This window comes from Mustela lutreola, chromosome 8 (assembly GCF_030435805.1).
Source record: "Mustela lutreola isolate mMusLut2 chromosome 8, mMusLut2.pri, whole genome shotgun sequence".
NCBI lineage: Eukaryota > Metazoa > Chordata > Mammalia > Carnivora > Mustelidae > Mustela > Mustela lutreola.
In genome coordinates, this window is record NC_081297.1 from 74,603,128 (window position 1) to 74,612,226 (window position 9,099).

Here is a 9,099-nt window from a genome sequence, read left to right on the forward strand (position 1 = left end):
TGCACCCCCCAACCCCCTAAAAAATTATGGTGCACACATAGTGTTGGGTGTACAAAATGACTAATACAGTAAAATTTAGATGAATTACTTTACTTATTAGTAGCAGGTTATATAGAAAATGTGATTGGGAAAAATGGAGTTACTGGCTAATATGTGATTGCCAAAACCTTGTGCCTCTACTAATATGAGTAACTAAAATATTTCCTATAACTATAAAATTATGTCTCATCTTACCAGAAGGGATTTCATAAGACTGATAACATAAATGGAAATTTAAATTCAAACTCCAAGTTCTTTTGGAATAAAGACACAAAGTATGAAACAAGTAAAAATATCACAGCATATAAAAATAAGCAATTTCAATTCATAGGAAAAAAATCCCCCGGATGTTTTATATTTAGGTATCTACTGAGTCTTACAACCTGAGCTTCAATTCTTCAGGAATATTTGGAAGTCATTCTCACTGAGCTGGCCAATTCCCCTTGTACACGATGAATAGAACCATCTCATCTCTGATTAACTGAGCACAGTGATTTCCAAAACAGGAAACAATCTGCCTGGGACATATCAACAAAGCAATTTCCTTTTCTGAATGCATGTAGTTGTATTAAACTGGGAAACATTTCTGAATATGGTTTACTAGCTAGAAAACCATGCTCTTGGGTAATGTTTTCACAGTTTGCCAGCATCCATAGATGAGAAGAAACATGAGCTGTAAAGAACTCTATTTCAGCTTAATGTTTTTTCTCACCCTCAGTATTTATCAATAATCAAGAAAACTGTTGATGGTACAATCTTCCTTGAATTTCATTACAAAGAATAAACAACCACGGGAATTCTGCAGGTTTGTTATTAAATATGAACTGATATTATGAACTGAAACTGATAAATCTGAATGGGGAATAAAAAACCTCCAGATTGCTGAGTATAAACTCTGTTATTTTTCAGTTACATTCCTCTTTTTATTCCAAAATGGAAGATACACACATAAAAGTGCTTGAAAGTTTTCGTAAAGCAAATGTGCTCATCAAGCTAAAGACCCGAGATACTAAATAATGATGGTTCAGCAGCACAACCTGTGGTTTACTTTTCTATTTATGTCTTCCATTTTTTTAAATGACATACTTAATAACTGAGCTCATACAGAGAGGGAACATTTTCAATTATTGAAGAGTCCAAATTCAAAATGTCATAAAAATGGTATGTAAACCCTTTTTATAAGCAGTCTTTATATTAGGATTAAGTTTTGCTATAATTCAGAGTTTACCTCAGCACTGTCTTTTATACACACTCACATGCACACAGACGTACACATCCCACACATTCCAGGTAATAGTTATATATATGTTGTACATTATATATACTATATTTGATAATTTTAAGAAATTTTTCTTTATTCAAATCTCTTCTCTATCACTCTGATTAATAACATCCAACTTTTAAAACATTAAATTAATAATTTCAGAGATCGGTTTATAAGGTAAGTTCATTTTGGGCTTTGGCACAAAACTGATTATTAAAGCAAAGCACAAAAGCACTTTTTAATAAAAGGATAAGTTTTTTTTTTTTTAAAGATTTATTTATTTATTTATTTGATAGAAAGAGACACAGCAAGAGAGGGAACACAAGCAGAGGGAGTGGGAAAGGGAGAAGCAAGCTTCCTGCTGAGCAGGGAGCCCGATGCGGGGCTCGATCCCAGAACCCTGGGATCATGACCTGAGCCGAAGGCAGACCCTTAACGACTGAGCCACCCAGGCGCCCCAAAAGGATAAGTTTTCTCTTGCTCTCAGCTTCCATGAGGAAACAAAAAAAATAAAACACTGTGTACTGAAGAATATGGAAGTATTTTCATTTAAGTGCCAAGGAGCAATATATTGACATTTGAGCCAGATTACTTATTATACTAATAATCTGGGAAAATATACAAAATTAAATTATATAATAAAGCTAAATTGGATAAATAATGGCTAGTTATTTGTTTTGTTTTAAAAATTTTATTTATTAAAGAGTGAGAGAGTGTGCATGCACAAGCAGGGGGAGCAGCAGAGGGAGAGAGAGAAGCAGGCTCCCCACCAAGCAGGGAGCTCGATGCCGGGCTGATCCCAGGACCCTGGGATGATGACCTGAGCAGAAGGCAGACACTTAACTGACTGAGGCACCTGGGCGACCCCAAGTTATTTGTAAGCAGGAAACCCACACCATAAGTACTCAATGGTTAAGCAATAAAGACAAAGCACTATTGTTGCTGGGAGTAAGTGAATTAGGTTGACTTGCCCTTCTTCAGTGGTGTGCCAGGCCTCCCCTTTCTACAGGGAATTGTCTGTGAGTCAGCGGATGCATCGTATCACCATGCAGGAAGGTGCTCTTGTCTCTAGGCAGATTCTCGCTAAGGTATTGTTGAAACCCCAAAGAAGAGAAAATCAATCAATGGAAACGTTCTTTCAGTGTCACAAAGAGCTGGTAATCTAGCTGGTTGGCTTCCACATCCAGGTTTGCCATTGATTTGCTCCGTGATAAAACACTTAACCCTCAGCTCAGCAGTCTAAAATAAAGGAAGCTTTGCTCTGGGAATGGCAGCAGGTTTAATTAATCTTCTTAAGGAGCTCTAAATCCCTGGCTATGTGGCTAGGGGAAAAGTACATAATTAAGGGTCTGGTCTTCCAGAGAGGGAAAGCACTAGGCTGGAAAGTCTTACCATAATAAGCCCATGCCAGGAATGTGATAAGTAAGGAAAAAACTGAAAAGGAAGATAAATTAATGTAGGAAGTTATACTGAGAAAATGTGACCACCTAATGATCACCATCAGTTTTGGCCATTTGAAATATGAGAATATAGAAGTATCTGAAGAAGGAGAAGGCAGGAGCGACTTGTTTTCAAGATAATAATATAAGCAGTACCATTTATTCAGATCCTATTATGTTTTAGGCATTCTCCAGAGGCAGTTTATACATACATATATATTACTTTATCCATTGAAAGGTAGGCATTACTCTCTTAATACATAAGCAAACAGTGTCACTGCAAGATTCCTTGATTTGCCCAAGGTGATAGAGCTATTAAGTGGCAGAGTCAGGTTTTAAACCGAGGTTTAAAAATCCTGTAGTTGTCACTCTATGTTACACGGGTCTTAGCGAGTCTGGGTCTTGATATTATTCTAAGAGAGGAACTTGTTTGATGATGTCTGTGCCCAAAGAAAACTATTAATTCCATGGAAGTTCTATTCAATGAGATTTTTGTCTCTTAGGTTGAGTAGCAGATTTTGTTCCCAAGGGAAGAGCCCTAAAGAATTTCAAAAGAAAGAGTAACTTCAGGGTACAGCTTCCCCCAAACAGAAGACATGTGACCCTCACAAATTCCAAGTCATGACAGTCACATGAAAAATATTGGACTCTACATAAACAATCTTGAAAAATAATATAGTAACTCATTTAATAGCTAATGCACAAACTGCTTAAGAGGAATGAAATTCTATTTGCACTGGAAAAGGATGGGGTTCTTCATTTACTGCCCAATGAAATAGTTACTTGTGATGTTTTCAAAGGGTGTAGGTATTTGTTAGTCCATATGTTTAACATTTAAGTTTTACTTTAAAATTTGGGTCTTGGGGCAGGGTGGTGGCTCAGTTGGTTAAGCATTGGCCTTAGGTTCAGGTCATGATCCTGGAGTCCCTGGATCAAGCTCCAAATGGGCTTCTCCCTCTGCCCCTCTCCCTGCTCATTCTCTCTCTCCTTCTTTCAAATAAATAAATAAAATCTTTTTAAAAAAATAAAATAAGATATGGATCTTGGGGAGCCTAACTGACTCAGCTCGGTAGAGCATATGACTCAATCTTGGGGCTGTAATTTCGAGCCTCATGTTGGGTGTAGAGATTACTTAAAAATTTAAAAAAAAATCATAAGAAAAAATAAGATCTGGGTCTCACACTGTATTTCCAAAATGAGTAACTGACATTTTACTGTGTGGCAGCAGCTTCACTTAGTTTTATTATTTTGAAAAACTTAAATGTAATAGATTTTTACCAAGTGACAATTTCTCTGCATGAAAGTTTAAATATTTTCTTTGTATATTTTACAAAACTGAATAGATACTATAACATTAAGAACACAAATATGAGGGGTGCCTGAGTGACTCAGTGTGTTAAAGCCTCTGCCTTCAGCTCAGGTCATGATCTCAGGAGCCTGGGATTAAGCCCCGCATCATCGGGCTCTCTGATCAGTAGGCAGCCTGCTTTCCCCTCCATCTCTGCCTGCCTCTCTGCCTAATTGTGATCTCTGTCTGTCAAATAAATAAATAAAATCTTAAAAAAAAATAAAGAACACAAATATGAAAAAATATGAAATTGAAGAACTTTCCTGCATGAGAACAATTGCTTGAAAAATACACCCTTAATTGTACTACAGAAGGAACAGAAGAGTGCTTATAAAATAAAATTACCTATTTTTACATTAAATAAATAGGAAGCAGGGGCGCCTAGGTGGCTCGGTTGATTAAGCATCCAACTCTTGATTCTGGCTCAGAGCATGCATGATCTCAGTGCTGTGAGATCAAGCCCCACATCAGGCTCCACACTCAGTGGGAAGTCTGCTTGAGATTCTCCCTCTCCTTCTGTCCCTCCCCTGACTCGAGCACACACACTGTCTTTCAAATAAATACATCTTTAAAAAATAATAATAATAACTAGGAGTCAGGGTGAGATAGTGAAACGGAGACCTGGGTTTTAGTTCTAGTTCTTCCAACAACCATATCGTGGGTAAGTTTCAAAAATAAGGGGGTTGGATTTGGTGATCTCAAGTGTTCTATGCAGCTTGCTCTATATATCTAAATCTCCTAAGAGCTGGATGAGTAACTTGCAAAACATTTTCTCAAGCACAGATAGAATCATAACTACTTGAGTCACTGAAAGTTTCACTGGACAAGTTCCTCATGGGGGTGCCATATGAGGAGATCCTTCCTTGGCTTGGTATATGCAGAATGATGTAATGTTTTAATAGGCCCCACCTTGTCTGGTGGAATCACTTTATCAGTTGCTTTCTGGATGACAGCACTGAAAGAAGTACTCAAAGTGGCCTGTACATGAGATTTAAAATCCTTTTATTATGCTGCATGAGGAATTTAGAAAAACCAACATTCCAATGTATTCCAAATGAAAAAATACCACTATCTGTCGCCATTTCTGGTGCTGACCATGACAAGGTGTGTTCTGTGTAAAACACCCAGTCACACAGATAGAGGTTTACTTAGCAAGAACTCTCAATCAGTGAGGAATAAGCCCTAATGATCTTATAATTCCTATTATCATCATGCAATTACACGATGAGTTCCTTTGAGGAAGGCTTCTTGAAACTTATTCCAAGTAATATGGAAAGGCTGGCATTTAGCCATGGTTGAAGAATCGTCAGAGTTTTCTGTGTAGGTGGGGGAAACTGCTTTGCTAAACACACAACTGAAATATTCCCTCAATGTAATAAAGTAAATAGGTTTCATGTTTCCCTGGCACTCTCTCCTCTCTTTTTGATCATCTCTTTCTTTACTCATGTTGCTTTTATTTATTTATCTTGTTTGTTTGTTTGTTTTAAGTAAGCTCTATGTCCAACATGGGGCTTGAACCTACAACCCCAGACCAAGAGTTGTATGCTCGGGCGCCTGGGTGGCTCAGTGGGTTGAGCCGCTGCCTTCGGCTCAGGTCATGGTCTCAGGGTCCTGGGATCGAGTCCCGCGTCGGGCTCTCTGCTCGGCAGGGGGCCTGCTTCCCTTCCTCTCTCTCTGCCTGCCTCTCTGCCTACTTGTGATTTCTCTCTGTCAAATAAATAAATAAAATCTTTAAAAAAAAAAAAAAGAGTTGTATGCTCTACCAACTGAGCCAGCCACGGGCCCTGCCTGTGTTGTTTTTAAAACCAAGAAGTATATGCAAGAAAAATCAGACCACAAACGTTCAATTATCCTTATCAGCTTTTACTCAAATTTCACTTTTCTTACTTTAAAGTTATAAGCCAGCCCTCGTCCTCCTTTAAAATTTGAGGATTTGAGTTTTACTTGAGAACTATAGATAAGGCTGGGGCACCTGGTTGGTTGGTTAAGGTCAGACTCTTGGTTTCTGCTTAGGTCATGATTTCAGGGTTGTGAGATGGAACCCCAGGTGGGGCTCTGCACTCAGCAGGGAGTCTGCTTGAGATTCTCTCTTCCTCTACCCCTCCCTGCCCTTCTTTGTCTCTCTCAGATAAATAATCTTTAAAAAAAATTAAAAAGAGCAATACCTGGGTGGCTCAGTTGATTAAGTGTCTGCCTTCAGCTCACGTAATGATCTCAGGGTCCTGGGATTGAGCCCCACATTGGGCTCTCTGCTCAGCAGGGAGTCTGCTTCTCCCTCTGCCTGCCATTCCCCCTGCTTGTGCTTGTCCTCTCTCTCTCTCTGACAAATAAATAAATAAATAAATAAATAAATATCAGGCAATCACTATTTATGACTCATAGACTAAGAGTATTGTATATATTTCTTCTTACCTATACCATCCGCAATCAGGAAAAATGAACAGGATTTGTTTTTTACATTTCTCTCTGTAGATCATAAATCTGGTTCAGTTCCACAAACATGTATCAAATACTATACTAGGTACTGGAAGCACAAAGATTAAAGAAGAATGGTTATTGCTTTCATGGAGATTATAGTTAAATAGAAATATAATTATAGTAGTAATGATAATGTATAACATTTATTGAATGATTACTATGATGCCAAGCAGCTCTAAATGTTTTAGACAAATTATCTCATTTAATTACCTCTGGAATAAGGATTATTATTTTACAGGTGAGTAAATTGAACATTGAGGGAAGTTTAGCAACTTGTCCATGGTCATGCTTGCAATGAATGAAAAAGTTGTGTTGAAACTTGGTCTCTCAACTCTAGAACCTCGTATTCTTAATCAGTACTTTATTTATTTTAAAGATGTTATTTCTTTATTTAACAGAGAGAGACAGTGAGAGAGGGAACACAAGCAGAGGGAGTGGGAGAGGGAGAAGCAGGCTTCCTGCCAGTCAGGGAACCTGATGTGGGGCTGATCCCAGGACCCTGAGACCATGACCTGAGCTGAAAGCAGATGCTTAATGACTGAGTCACCGAGGCGCCCCCTAATCAGTACTTTAAAGTCTTCTAGGAGTACATCTAATAAGGTAAGAGAAGTGATGACATCTCAAAGAAGGACTCGGTAGCAATCTATGACTCTGGGGATGTCTTATCAATGACATAGAATAGGCAATGCAAGTAAGATGGAGATGGTCAATGGATTCTAGGCCTTCATACAGAATCAGACCAAGCTTTGATCAAAAAATAAAATACTATATTCTTTCATTTCATTCTCTAATTCAGGTATTTACAGAGCACTGGGTGGAATGTAGGACAGGGAAGAACATGGCTCCTGTCCTTAGAGATCTTCATTCATACATAACAGTAATTCATATATAATCCAGAAACTTTACATTTCCAGGAATTTGTAAAAGCAAACAAAACAAAAACAAAAACAAAATTATCCAGGCACAAGAGTTATTGTTTCTGTCTTTATTTGATTTTATTTATTTATTTATTTATTTATTTATTTATGAGACAGAGAACAAGAGAGAGAGCACAATGCAAGACTCAATTCCAGGACTTTGGGATCATGACCTGAGCCAGTAGTTAAACCAGCTGAGCCCCTCTTGTGACTCTCTTGTTGCTATCTTCAATACCTTTAGTTGGAGTATTTGAGTTCTTTGGAGAAAATACCAAGGATAAAGCTGCAAAGCAAAATGGAGAGGTAGATTGAAGAAAATCTCTATCTTAACAGTTTTTATAGCATTTAAGAAATAAAACACAATTAAGGAAGACTCATTAGAATTTAGCCAGAATAAATATTTTTAAAATTTCTAGAGATTAGGGGCACCTGAGTGGCTTAGTTGGCTAGGGGTCTGCCTTTGGCTCAGGTCATTATCTCAAGGTCCTGGGATTGAGTCCTGTGTCCAGCTCCCTGATTAGTGGGGAGTCTTCTGCTCCTTCTCTGTCTAGCCTTCCCCCTCTTGCCCCGCTAGTGCTATCTCTCCCTCAAATAAATGGATAAAGAAGATGTGGTCTGTTTATACAATGGAATATTACTCATCCATCAGAAAGAATGAATATATAACCTTTACACCAACATGGATGGGACTGGAGATTATGCTAAGTGAAATAAGTCAAACAGAGATAGTTAATTTTCATATGGTATTACTTATTTGTGGAACATAAGAAATAGCATGGAGGCCATTATGAGAAGGGAAAAATGAAGGGGGAGAAATTGGAGTGGGAGACAAACCATTAGAGACTATGGACTCTGGGAAACAAATGGAGGGAAGGGGGTGGGATGATGGGTGAGCCTGGTGGTGGGTATTAAGGAGGGCACAGATTGCATGGAGCACTGGGTATTATATGCAAACAGTGACTCATAGAACACTACATCAAAAACAAATGATTACTGCATGGTGACCAATATCACACTGTAAAAATCAAAGTAAGTAAGTAAATAAATAAAGTCATCTAAAAAATTTTTAGAGATTAATATTAAAAAACTTACTGTCTGCTACAATTTTTAAGGTATATCAAGACTTTACTCAGAAGAATGTACTTTATGGGAAAAGTTTGATGGTGAAAAATGATATTTTTTTGAGGTGAGACACTAATAGGCTTTATAATCCATGGAAGGATATTGAAAATTAAGGACCAAAAACAAAGATAGAAAAAAATATTTGTGGAAAGTTTTTTAATTATTGTTCCCAAAATAGTAAATACACATTTCTTTTTTATAATAACTCCAAGTTAATCAATGTTTTATAAAGACTAGGGGAGGAAATTGAATTTTAACTCTAACTGTGCAAGTTCACTTGAATAGTATTTAATATTTAGTCTGAACACAGTTTTCTTTCTTTTTCAAATATTTTTTTAAAATTTATTTATTTGAGAGAGAGAGAGGAAAGAGTTCATGAGCAGGGGTGGGGACAATGGGAGAGGGAGAATCAGATTCCCTTCTGATCAGGGAGCCCAATGTGGGGCTCCATGTGGGGCTCCATATGGGGATTGATCCCAGGACACTGAGATC